Below are 13,449 nucleotides of genomic sequence, written 5' to 3'. Positions count from 1 at the left end.
CGTGAAAATCTATGAAAACATATATATATATATTAGTTAATGCAAAGAATGGTCCCATCCGAATAGCACCATTTCTCTCATGGTGGAGCGCAACTAAGAAAGGCTACATTATTTCTTAAACTAGAATAGAAAATTTCATAAGCACTATGCCTATGCAAGGCTTCTCTTTGGGGATTCCATTTGATTCCAGTGAATTATGGTATCAGATTGAACATTCAAATCAAATTTGATGCCTTCAAATGAATATAAATGATTCAGCTAGTCTACATGTGCACAGACTCTTGAAAAATGACTTTTCATTGTTCATTGGTGGCTTCTTCTGTCTGGATAAGATGATTGCTGTTTCTTCCAGCTAAAGAACAAGGGAATCCAAATGCTGTTCCCATTTTTAGTTCCTGCAGTGGGCTTTTGTTTTTATTTTTAAAGGGATTAGCCCAGAGGTGGGCTGCTAAGGTAGAATGGTGACATGTGCTCGCCTCCATGGCTCTGAGTGCTAGCGGAGTCCAGCGCAATTATGCTACTGCACAAGCATGCACGGAAGCAAAAAATGGTGCTGAAACATGGGCGTACCTGCATCTCCATGTGCGATTTTGCTACCTGTCCAGATACAGTAGCATATTTGGGCTGGGCTCCACTAGCACTCAGAGCCATGGAGGCGAGCACACATCATTGTTTCACCTTAGCAGCCCACCTCTGGATTAGCCAGCATGAGGCTAGCTTGACACTATGGTGGCCTGGATCTGTGGGGATTGGGAGAGTCCAAGAGGCAGGTGTTGGACAAGGGAGAGTGTCTACCAATGAGAAATTGTGTCCCAGCAGCTGTGTTTGCAACAGTTTTTTCTGAATCACAGCAAACCTGGAAGTTAATCAGATCTACAGCTCAAGAGGGGTAGTGAGGTATTTTCCGGATGTGCTTGAATTAAAGCTTTTAGAACAAGCAAATAATTTTCCATTAGACAAACTGCCTTATGTGTCTGCAGAGATTATCAAATCTTGTGGAGCCACCATGAAAGAGGCCAAAGTAAGAAATACATTGAAGAATCTATTTAGACCTTGTTAACTTTGACCATCCAGCTGATGTCTGATATTTAAAGCAAACAAAAACCATTTTATATTTTTGCTAATGTGTCCTACAAGTTTTTGTTTGTTTTGTTTGTAATTGATTGGATATTGCCTTGAGTATTCAAATAGAAATAAATACATTAAAGAATTAACTGATCAAATAAAGCCTTTTTCAATAATTTTATAGATAAGAGACTCAAACTCAACCCTGATAAGACGGAGTGGCTGTGGGTTTTGCCTCCCAAAGACAATTCCATCTGTCCATCCATTACCCTGGGGGGGAGTTTTTTGACCCCCTCAGAGAGGGTCCGCAACTTGGGCGTCCTCCTCGATCCACAGCTCACATTAGAGAAACATCTTTCAGCTGTGGCGAGGGGGGCGTTTGCACAGGTTCGCCTGGTGCACCAGTTGTGGCCCTATTTGGACCGGGAGTCAGTGCTCACAGTCACTCACGCCCTCATCACCTCGAGGCTCGACTACTGTAACGCTCTCTACATGGGGCTACCTTTGAAAAGTGTTCGGAAACTTCAGATTGTGCAGAATACAGCTGCGAGAGCAATCATGGGCTTCCCTAAATATGCCCATGTCACACCAACACTCTGCAGTCTGCATTGGTTGTCGATCAGTTTCCCATCACAATTCAAAGTGTTGGTTATGACCTATAAAGTCCTTCATGGCACCGGGCCAGCTTATCTCAGGGACCGCCTTCTGCCACATGAATCCCAGCGACCAGTTAGGTCCCACAGAGTGGGCCTTCTCCGGGTCCCGTCAACTAAACAATGTCGGTTGGCGGGGCCCAGGGGAACAGCCTTCTCTGTGGCGGCCCCGACCCGCTGGAACCAACTCCCCCCAGAGATTAGAATAGCCCCCACCCTCCTTGCCTTTCGTAAGCTCCTCAAAACCCACCTCTGCCGTCAGGCATGGGGGAATTAATATAATCTTTCCCCCTAAGCTTCTACAATTTATGCATGGTATGTTTGTATGTATGATTGGTTTTATAACAAGGGTTTTTAACTGTTGTAGTATTAGATTTTTACATTCTGTTTTTTGTCACTGTTTTTTGCCACCCCGAGTCTACAGAGAGGGGCGGCATACAAATCCAATAAAATGAAATGAAATGAACCATAATTTTATTATCATAATTTTGATAATAAATGATTAAAGTGATTCTGGCCAGTTTAATGGTTTTAAAAATATTTAAAAACAAGGGGACAACACAATACAATACAAAACAAAAACAAATAAAATGACAGTGAAATAAAACCAAAAGGTGAGATGGAAAAAGAAGAAAAAGTGTGTCAGCCATCCTCTCCAAGACTGGATGAAGAGGGTTCCTTGGAACCCTTCAAAATACCAATAGATTTGGGCCATTTGAACCCCATGGGGATTTCATTGCACAGGCCAGGCATTGCTACAGAGAAGACTGTTAGAGACCCCCAATAGAAAGCATTGCTTAAAACTGAAGAAGCTTGGACCATGCCAAACTAGGAGAGTATTATATGGTGCAGGCAGTCTTCAATTAATCAAGTCCACAGCTGTGTAGGTAATGACCAGCACCTTGAATCACCCTAAAAGGCAAAGTGGCAACAACTGCAGCTTGCAAAATAGAGGTATTATATGGCCATACTGAGGCATGCTGATGATACCAAATCCCAAACTGGCCAATGATCTCACCCATCCTTCAGAAATTGAAGAGGAGAGATACAATAAAACCTTGAGCTACTTCATCAAGAAGTAATATCTCCCACCCCCATTATTGACTAAAATGTGTCCCAGAGAAAGGAAGAAAACCATCATTAAGTGGTACTCCCATTCTCCTGCTTGCAGGGTCAAATCGCAAGGATTTTGTGGTGGATATGGAATTTCAAATAATGATGTACCACCAACATCACATCTCTGCCAGAGGTCGTCTACAAACACAATCAAGCTATCTCATCCTAATTTGAAACCTGACTGAAATGGGTGTAGATAATCCATTTCTTCCAGGGTTCTCCTCAGTTGCAGACCAATCAACTTTCAACAACCCTTCCCAGAAAGGAAAGGTTGGAGATTAGTCAATAGTTATTGAAGAATATTGGATCCAAGCATGGCCTCTTGAGGAAGAGCAAATTACTGCCTCTTTCTGACACTAGGGCATGTATGCAATCGTGGGTTATTTCTCCGGCTGTTTTCTTGACTTAGCAGTTAGAGTATGCAGATCTAATAAACAGATCACCAAGCTGATAGCAGAGAGCACCTTGCCCACTTCCTCAGGAGTCACCAGCTCAAGCTCATCTCAGATTATACCAAAGACTGTACTTGTTGGCCTACCCTACCCAATCAGAGTCAATATGGCTGCTGCAACTGGTGATCAAAGTCCTGCCTTATTTTATGTGCATGGCATAAGGGGTTTCTATGCTACATCAGGACTGATCATCTTGGATTATTTTTGACATTCACTTCCCCCACTCACTCATGCCTTTTTATTCTGTGTTGTAATGTATCAATTGCATTGGACAATCAAATGAAGTAATTTGATTACCCAGAGGTTTGAAAGAGGCCCAAATCCACTTGCTATCAAGAGCACTGAACAAAGTGTGTGACATTGATCTAGGACTAATATTTAATTACTGGCCTGACAAAAGGAAAAAAAAAATGTTTCTCTCAGGAGTTAAATCTAGTATAGGGCGGTGGGAGACAATATTTCACTAGAACAACTAAAAGTTTGCAAAATAACTGCACTTTCTTGAGTTTCTAAGAATGCTTTCTTAGCATTCCAGGAAATGAAACAATTGAAAAATACCACAATGTAGCTAATTTTCAAGCCAAGTGCAAATTTGGGTGGAATGCAGTGAAGGGCTACCAAAAATTTTACTAATACACTGTGGGCCCGGCTTATGCAGGATGCCCTGCATTTTCTTTCAATTTCTTTCAGTGCAAATTGGGTGCTCTGGGATGGAGCTCCATTTTTGCTATCCCACTGCGTGTCCCCCCCACACCCCGTACAGGCAGCAGCCTACCCCTGGTGGAATGTCTGAACAATATGCAGATATTGGTTTGGATCTAATATAAGATTACATTTTATTGATAGTTTCACAATATCTGCTGAATTATAATTCATCTCCCTGTTTTGGAAATAAAAAGTCAAACTATATCTACTCTTTATGACCTCACTGTAAGACTGGACTACCTAGTTGATTGACAGGATATTTGTACTGACCCTCTGAAGCTAGAATCAGGTGAATCCCTACTACTAACTTTACGCTAACATTCTTTCAAATCCATGGCCGCTTTTTTGTTTAAAGGGAATATATTCATCAATGTTTGTAGCATGGCATCTCTTTCTTATTCCTTTGCAAGGCCACCTACCATTAACATTAATTAAAGTAATCTTTATAGAAGTGTAGGTCAGTGTAAACCTTTTCCATGTCACTGTGGCAAGCTTTGTGTATCATATTTTCCAACAATGTTTGGATTTTAGTTTCTGTATTGAGAAATCCACATCTGTTTCCAATTTTGCTAAAATACAGTATGCAGTTTCATTCAAATATATATATATATATATATATATTTCATTATCAGCATATATATATATATATATATATATATATATATATATATATATATATATTTGTTTTCGTAAATTTTCACGGGTATATGTATGTAGATTGTTCTGAGTTCGGGTTTTGCCCTGTGTAATATTTTGAAAAGGAAGGGAGACTACTATAGATCTATTTTGGGTTTATTTGCCTTCATCAGGTAGCCATACCCTTTTACTGGGATTATATATATATTTTGGGATGCATCAAAGATAAATGTTATGATGAAAGGGTTTGCAGATTCCATTACATCAAATGCATGCTGTATTATCTTCATTTGACAGATATATTTGCCTATATTAATATATAGAGAAGGAAACCTACATTACTCTTAGCCCATCCCTTAATTTTTCCCATTTTTTGAGAGTTCAGTATTATATCTAAGAAACAATTTTCTTTTCCCTCTTTAAATTAACTTCACTAAGATTCAAAAAGAGATAAAAAACAAAATAACAAAAAAGAAAGACAAAAAATTGGGAGAAGGAATCAAAAAGGGGGGGGGGAGACTTAAAAAGTGCCAAAGGAACAAAAGGGAAAAACTCTTTTGTCTTTGTTTAGTCAAGTAATAATTAGCATATTCTAAACAAAACAAAATATTCTATAAAAATATTAAAAGTAAGCAATAGAAGTACCATCAGAAATATATAACAAAATAACATCTTCCCCCAAGCTTAAAATTAAACCTGAAAAAACATAGTATACATATCTAATAATAAAAAATAAAAATGTATAATATTTCTATAATTCTAACAGATCTAAGGAAACCCCCAAATTAAAACTTCCTTCTTAAGAGCTGTGGTGGTGCAGTGGTTAGCATGCAGTATTGCAGATTAATTCTGCTGACTGGCAGCAGTTCGATTCTCACAGGTTCAAGATTGACTCAGCCTTCCAGCCTTCCTCGATCTGTAAAATGAGGACGCAGATTGTTGGGGGCAACATGTTGAGTCTGTAAACCACGTGGAGAGGGCTGTAAAGCACTTTGGGGTGCTAAGTGCTATTGCTATTGCTTTTTATCTTTCTCAAGCCAGAAGTCTAAAAGTGGTCTCCAAGTAGAAATGAAGCTCAGTAGGCTATCCCTAAGGATACTTTTTCCTCAAATGATTACCATTTAGGTAGAACTGAACATTACAACAATAACAAAAAAACCCTCTCTTCATACTTCAATATAATTACAATAATTCTCCAGTTCATGAGAAAAAAAATCTGCCTATTTCATGAAAACGAAACAAAATAGTCCTGCTTAATACAATTTTCACAGTTTAAGCAAATGGATAAATCAGCAGTGGGTTGCTTCCGTTTTAGACTAGTTGTTGGAACTGCTAGCACCGGGGGCGGCAGATTCCGCTCACCCGCCCAGAATGCTTCTGTGCATGTGCAGAAGCCTCGCGTGCATGTGTGCACTGGTGGCAAAATATTTTACAACCAGGGATGGGCTATTGCCCGGACTGGGGGGAACGCAGTGGGGTAGCGAAAATGGAGCTCCACCCCAGAGCACCCAATTTGCACTGAAAGATGTTGAAAGAAAATGCAGGGTGTCCTACATAAACCACGCCCACAGTGTGGTAGTAAAAGTTTTGGTAGCCCTTCACTGTTTACAACCCACCACTGGGATAAATGCTCTTGACCCCCATCCCCCCCAAATGACTTTTACTGAACAGTATCATTATATTAAGAGACTTCACATTGAGTAAGTAACTGTTCATGCTATGTACAATTTTTTATACTACAAAAATAGATAATGCACAGTAACTTAGTATCTCTTTACATTTAATATGTTAAGGGGTTAAAAATTGAATGGGGCCAAAGATAGGCTACAAAAATAGTGGAAGATCTTAAGCATAAAACGTATCAGGAAAGACTTAATGAACTCAATCTGTATAGTCTGGAGGACAGAAGGGAAAAGGGGGACATGATCGAAACATTTAAATATATGAAAGAGTTAAATAAGGTTCAGGAGGGGTGTTTTTAATAGGAAAGTGAACACAAGAACAAGGGGACACAATCTGAAGTTAGTTGAGGGAAAGATCAAAAGCAACATGAGAAAATATTATTTTACTGAAAGAGTAGTAGATCCTTGGAACAAACTTCCAGCAGACGTGGTTGGTAAATCCACAGTAACTGAATTTAAACATGCCTGGGATAAACATATATCCATCCGAAGATAAAATACAGAAAATAGTATAAGGGCAGACTAGATGGATCATGAGGTATTTTTCTGCCTTCAGTCTTCTATGTTTCTATGTTTCTTACAACAATTTATTAGTGATGGGGAACTTCTTAAGTCTATTACTATGTCTTTCATGATGTACTATTACTATGTCTTTCATGATATCCTTCCTTCCCCTCCTCAATCCTTTACTCAACTTCTATAGGTTATGCTCCTTTGCAAGTATTTTTACCTATTTATTTCATATATATTGCAGTTCTTCCTTTCAAGCTCTCTAAAAACAATTCTTCCAACCGTTCCCCAACAATAAACCAGCCATGATCTTTAGATTAAACACCTTTAACCAGTAATTTTTAGGAAGCAAGCAAATGAATCCATGTAATGGGAATCTGAAACGATAATGACTTTTTACCCGCCCAACTAAGATATGACACAATCGTGGCCTCCTAAAGCAAATCTGAATGAAGGCTGGCATATCTTTATTTGAAAAGTTCTTTGCTATTTTTGCACTGTTAGTGTTTTATAGAGTGGAAAGCAATTAGTTTTATAACAGGGGAATAGGTTCAAACCTTGTTTAAAAGTCAATGAGTGTCTAATTGTTCGGTTGCTTGGAAATACCACCCAATCATTGCTGTTTATGAATCTTGCCGTTTTGATGAAAGCCTACAATTTAGAACCTTTCCACCCCATGGACACCTTTTTCTACTGTTTCTTGCATCACAAAGAAATCTATTACAAACGTGCTGTATCTAATTATGAGTCTGCCGTCACAGCTGAAGTTGCAGAATTAGCAATAGATTTTCAAGAATTAAAAAAAAACACCCTTCCAACTTACTTAAACTGTTTTAAACAAAATAGGATCATACATAGGGTTATCTCCTGCAGAACAGCAACCTATGTGAGAAATAAGGACTAAGACAATCAGACTTCTTCTCAAGTTAGAGGTTTCTGAGGGTTCTTCCATGTCATAGCAGTTTTGTCATCATATCCCAGGGGTCTCCAAATTTGGCTACTTTAAGACTTATGGACTTCAACTCCTAGAATACTGGGAGTTGAAGTCCACAAGACTTAAAGTTGCCAAGCTTGAAGACCTCTGCCATATCCAGTCTCCAGTCCCTCAAAAGCCTGATGAATTTAAGTTGTCATTAATCTCATAATTTCATCTAGCTGAAAATGTGAACAATGAATCAATGAAGGCATTTCTGATCCACAGAAGAATGGATCATCCAGAGGTGCTACAGAATTGCACTCATTTTTTCAAAGAACTAGTTTTGTCATTGGGCAGTGATGGTGAACCTATGGCATGGGTGCCACAGGTGGCACGCGGAGCCATATCTGCTGGCATGGAGGCATTGCCCTAGCTCAGCTCCAACATGCATGCGTGTACCAGCCAGCTGATTTTTGGCTTGCACAGAAGCTCTGGGAGGATGTTTTTGGCTTCCAGAGAGCCTCCTGGGGTATGGGGAAGAGTGTTTTTACCCTCCCCTGGCTCCAGGGAAGACTTTGGAGCCTGGGAAGGGCAAAACACAAGCCTACAGGGCCCACCAGAAGTTGAGAAACAGGCCGTTTGCGGGCTCCAGAGGGCTTCCAGGGGGGAGCTGTTTTTGCCCTCCCCAGGCATTGAATTATGAGTGTGGGCACTCACACATGCCTGATAGCGCACATGCATGCTCTTTCAGCACCCGAGGAAAAAAGGTTCACCATCACTGTCATAAGGGATTGATTCAGCTCTTCGATATTATTCTAGTGTGAAGAAGTAATTCCAAAGATGAAAAAAAATTTCTGGTACAAAGGTCCCATGTGGAAATGTGGCTGTGGATAAGATAAGGTGATTTGGCAGAGCAAAGTGATATGACCCTTCAAACTACAAATGGTATTCATGATTTTTTGAATGTTCTCATAAAACCTTTTAAAAGTTTTATCTGAAGAAAAATGATATACAATTTTTAAAAAAGAACAAGGATAGTACTTTTGCTTGCTGGTTTTTTTCAATCTCCATATCAAGGAGCAGAGCAGCTTTATTTATTTAAAGAAGCATTTTAAAAAATGTATTTTGCATTTGTAAACTGGAAATGTAGCAGTCCATCTTACCATCTGAAGATTCTATTTATTTTATTCCTCTTCATATTTAGAGCCCCTTTAAAGCTCTTGTAATTTGCATGTCTATTGTTGGAAGAAATCTCCATCTGGGTTCAGTTCCAAGTGGGGAGAAAGACACTGAAAACATGATGGCTGATTGGAAAGATGGTCTTAATGGTGGACAAGACCATATGGTTTGAGGTCCTGGGCAAAAACGCACATGGGGGAGAGAGGGGGGAGCAGGTAGAGTGCTGTACTGCAGGCTACTGAAGCTGACTGTAGATCTGTAGGTCAGCGGTTCAAATCTCATCACCGGCTCAAGGTTGACTCAGCCTTCCATCCTTCTGTTGTGGTTCAGCCTGAGGCAGATCAAAGGCCAGCTGCGTCTCTGCTGGCTCCATGCCCGGAGGAGGCAGACAGCGAAGGGGAGGGGGCTGAGCAGTCGGACGGAGGAGGGTCCAGTCAGGAATGTGACAAGGAAGAACAGCATGGGAGCCCCAGGGAGGGGCTCTCCCCTCCCAGTAGCTTGGAGTCATTAGGTGACGAGGCACAAGCTGTCATTGACATGCGACAGAGACATTTAGATCAAAGGAAGGAGCAATTAAGGAAATATTATCAGCATTGAATAAGGAACACTAGGGCTTGGTTGTGGTCCTCATTAGCAGGGAAGGGTTTATAAGGCAGGCAAGCTATTGAAGCCATGTGGAGTGTTATCAGTTTGGAGTTCCTGTAACCTGCATTGTTTCTTGGCGTCTCTGTTCCTGGCTTGTGGCCCAGCAGTCTTGAAGAACCGTGGGAGGTGTAGATCTGTTATCTACAGCCTCATCTTGGCAGCAAGAATCCTATATTGATGCATGGACAATTACCTTCGTGTTTATATTTGGAGTTCCAGTGTTTTCCTGCTTTGTAAGGACATTTTCTGTTAGCTTCGTTTTCCTTGAACATTATAAAACTGTATTTGAATTTTACAGTGTGTCTGGCTTATCTTTTTGGGTTGGTCATAGCTTCCGGAGTGACCCAGACAGAACTCCTTCCAAGGTGGGTAAAATGAGGACCCGGATTGTGGGGGCAATATGCCGGTTCTGTTATAAAGTGCTATTGCTAACATGTTGTAAGCTGCCCTGAGTCTAAGGAGAAGGGCGGCATAAAAATTGAATAAATAAATAAATAAATCTATATCCTCTGCTGGGCTTTGAATTTGAGCTTGAATTCTGATTGATTGTCAGACTCCATGGGGCCATGCAGGTTATAGGTTGTATTTTGAGTCGCAGGCTTGGTTGTGCCTTGCTGGGTGATACAATCTCCCAGGTACCATGTGGTGAGTTCTGTTGATACATGGGTAGAGGGCTAATCCTATCTTTGTTGGATTTTGATGAGGGTATTTGCTTATGAATAGACCTAGCTACCATTTTAGCTCTTAAGTGCTGACATCTGCTGTGGGCTACTGAGGAGGGTGGAGGCGATTAAGAGTCTACTTCCTAAAAAAAGCCAATGTTTTTCCATTTCTCATGCAGAGAAATATAATATTTTGTCTTTTTAATATTTCCTTGACTATTTCATTTTCCTAGGAGAAGGGTGCGTGCTAATTTCCTATACTAGTATAACTGTTTTTATTTCTATTCTTTTCAGATCAAAATACCCAGTGAAGGGCTCCCCATTGCCAGAGCTACCGAAAGGGGTGGGCTACTACCTGGATGGGGGGAAGGCAGTGGGGTAGCAAAAATGAAGCTCCACCCCAGAACACCCAATTTGCATGAAAGATGTTGAAAGAAAATGCAGGGTGTCCTGCATAACTCTTACCCTCAAAACATCACGACAGAGCACTGCACACCAAGACAACTAGACACAAGAACAGTTATTTCCGGAACGCCATCACTCTACTAAACAAATAATTATCTGAACACTGTCAGACTTTTTACTAAATCTGCACTTCTATTCTACTAGTTTTTCTCATCATTCCTATCACCCTTTTCCTCCCACTTAGGACTGTATGACTGTAACTGTTGCTTGTATCCTAAGATTTTTATTAATATTGATAGTTTCTTCATTGCTTATTTGACCCCTATGACAATCATTAAGTGTTGTACCCCATAATTCTTAACAAATGTATCTTTTTCTTTTATGTACGCTGAGAGCATATGCACCAAGACAAATTCCTTGTATGTTCAATCACACTTGGCCAATAAAATTCTATTCTATTCTATTCTATATTCTATATTCTATTCTATATTCTATTCTATATTCTATTCTATATTCTATTCTATTCTATTCTATAAGCCACTCCCACAGTGTGGTAGGGGGAAAGATTAGTTGGGGGAAATATTAGAAAGTTGGGGAAAACATGAGAAAATATTATTTTACTGAAAGAGTAGTAGCTGCTTGGAACAAACTTCCAGCAGACGTGGTCGGTAAATCCACAGTAACTGAATTTAAACATGCCTGGGATAAACATATATCCATCTGGAGATAAAATACAGGAAATAGCATAAGGGCAGACTAGATGGACCATGAGGTCTTTTTCTGCCAATCTTCTATGTTTCTATGTTTCTTTGATAGTAAAAAAATTGGAAGCCCTCCACTGACTACCGGTGCACTCCCGGTGACTGGTGTGGGTGTGGGAGTGCATCACACAAGATTTGGCTTCTGCTCATGCTCAAGAAACAAAATCTCATGCAAGGATGTTTGCATGCACAAGATTTTGCTGATTTTCGGCAAAAACCTACCGGAAATGGCAAAAATCTCATGCATGCGAGATTTCTCCTCATGTGGGATTTTGTTTCCTGTGCATGCGCAGAAGCTGAATCTTGCATCAGCACATGTATCTATGCATCAGAGATATGGAGATGTGTGCACATCACCATTTTTCCAACTGGGACTATATCCTGCAGCATCCCATTACTGAAAATACCAATACAGGAAATTGGCCCAAATCATGGAACTAGTGTACAGGTAAAGGAACTGTGTCATTGCTCCATTGTATAACCAAACATATTTTCGGTGTATGAATACTGTAAAACTACTGTAAATGTTCAAGGCATTGGATGACAGTGTGGATTTATAGCCCACAAATTGTACACAGCAGGCTCTTGATTTTTTTTCCCCCAACTGGGGTAGCACCATTGTGGCCCACTGCAAATTGAGAGCAAATCTTGAGAGCTTGATTTATGTGGGAATTTTAAAACTGTAACATTTGGACAGCAAAAAAATAAAAAAAATCCCATACCGTTTGTCATCTTAACCAGCAGAAATTTGAAGGGAAAGTTATTTCCCAGCCCGTGGAGAAATAAAGGAGGAATGGCAGCCAACAGACAGGAAAATCAGATTGTCTTCTTCTTGACTTCATTCTCTCCATCCCACAAAGATTTTTTTCCCCTTTCTGTCATCCTTTTTTTCCTTCTACAGCTAAATGGAGAAACGAAAACAAAACACCCTCTTCCTCTGCCCCCCCCCAAAGAAAAAAAATCAAATGGGCAACAAATAATTTTACCATTACCAGGTAATACACGTTAATTGCTCAGTTTATATACTCTGAATGACATACCATTAGAGACTGTGTATGCATTGTAACTAGAGCATTAATAAATTTAAAATGTGCCTATTAGAATGACAGCTTTGGAGGTGCAAAGGAATAACAGTTATCACTTGGCAGAAGCTGATCTCACCCCATCTGCCGAGACTTTGCATACATTTTCAGCTTCCTGAGCAATGATTAGGGCTGTCAGAACCTCTTTAACCTTCTAACTGCTGGTCCCAACTGGCCTTAATTAGAGACTAATGAATTCAGAAGATGCAGGCCGTGAGGAAAACTGCCTTGACAGTTTGTGTACAAATTAAGCCCCAATTACTTCATGCATCTTTTGCATTGCTGATACAAGTCTCTGTTATTATTTTTTGAATATGGTCATTTTAGCATAAACCAAGAACTTTGCTAATATATTTTGTCATTTTTATGGCTCATCATAAGGAAGAGGAAGAAACCCCCCCCCCACACACACACACAGACACACATGAGAGAAAGGAATACCAGGAGGGTCATGAATATGTGAAATAAGCTACTGTAGATGATAAAAGAAATTAATTTCCCTGCAGGGAATATCAGCAACTTTTTCCAGTTCTTTCTTCACACCTTTCCTTCTTTTTATAAAGAAGACCACTAAAAAAGCCCTGTCCAGATATTATTAATGCTGGTATTATTTGGGTGTATCAGAATAACAGCATAAGACCTAGGTTAAATCTTGCACTCTGAATATTTTTATTAGCACAGTAAACACTGCCATTAACACAGCAAACAAGCAAAAGAGAAATTATACACCAAGACCAAAAGAGTTTGGCAGAAAACTTTTCCACCTAGCTGCTGCAGAAGGAAGCTCCTTGTTGGACCTATCCTACAATGGCTCCTTTGGGTTGAATAAAAGGCTCTCTTCCCACTCAAGTCATAATTAAGGACATTTTCCCACTTGTACCCAATTGTGGTAGAAACAGGTCACAACAACATCTTTGTTTCCCCACTGCCATGTTCCTATTGCAATGATATCTGGGATGGTTTGGGGCCTGTGGAGTTGA

This window comes from Erythrolamprus reginae, chromosome 1 (genome assembly GCF_031021105.1).
Source record: "Erythrolamprus reginae isolate rEryReg1 chromosome 1, rEryReg1.hap1, whole genome shotgun sequence".
In the NCBI taxonomy this organism is placed as follows: Eukaryota; Metazoa; Chordata; class Lepidosauria; order Squamata; family Dipsadidae; genus Erythrolamprus; species Erythrolamprus reginae.
Note: the sequence above shows the minus strand (reverse complement) of the source record.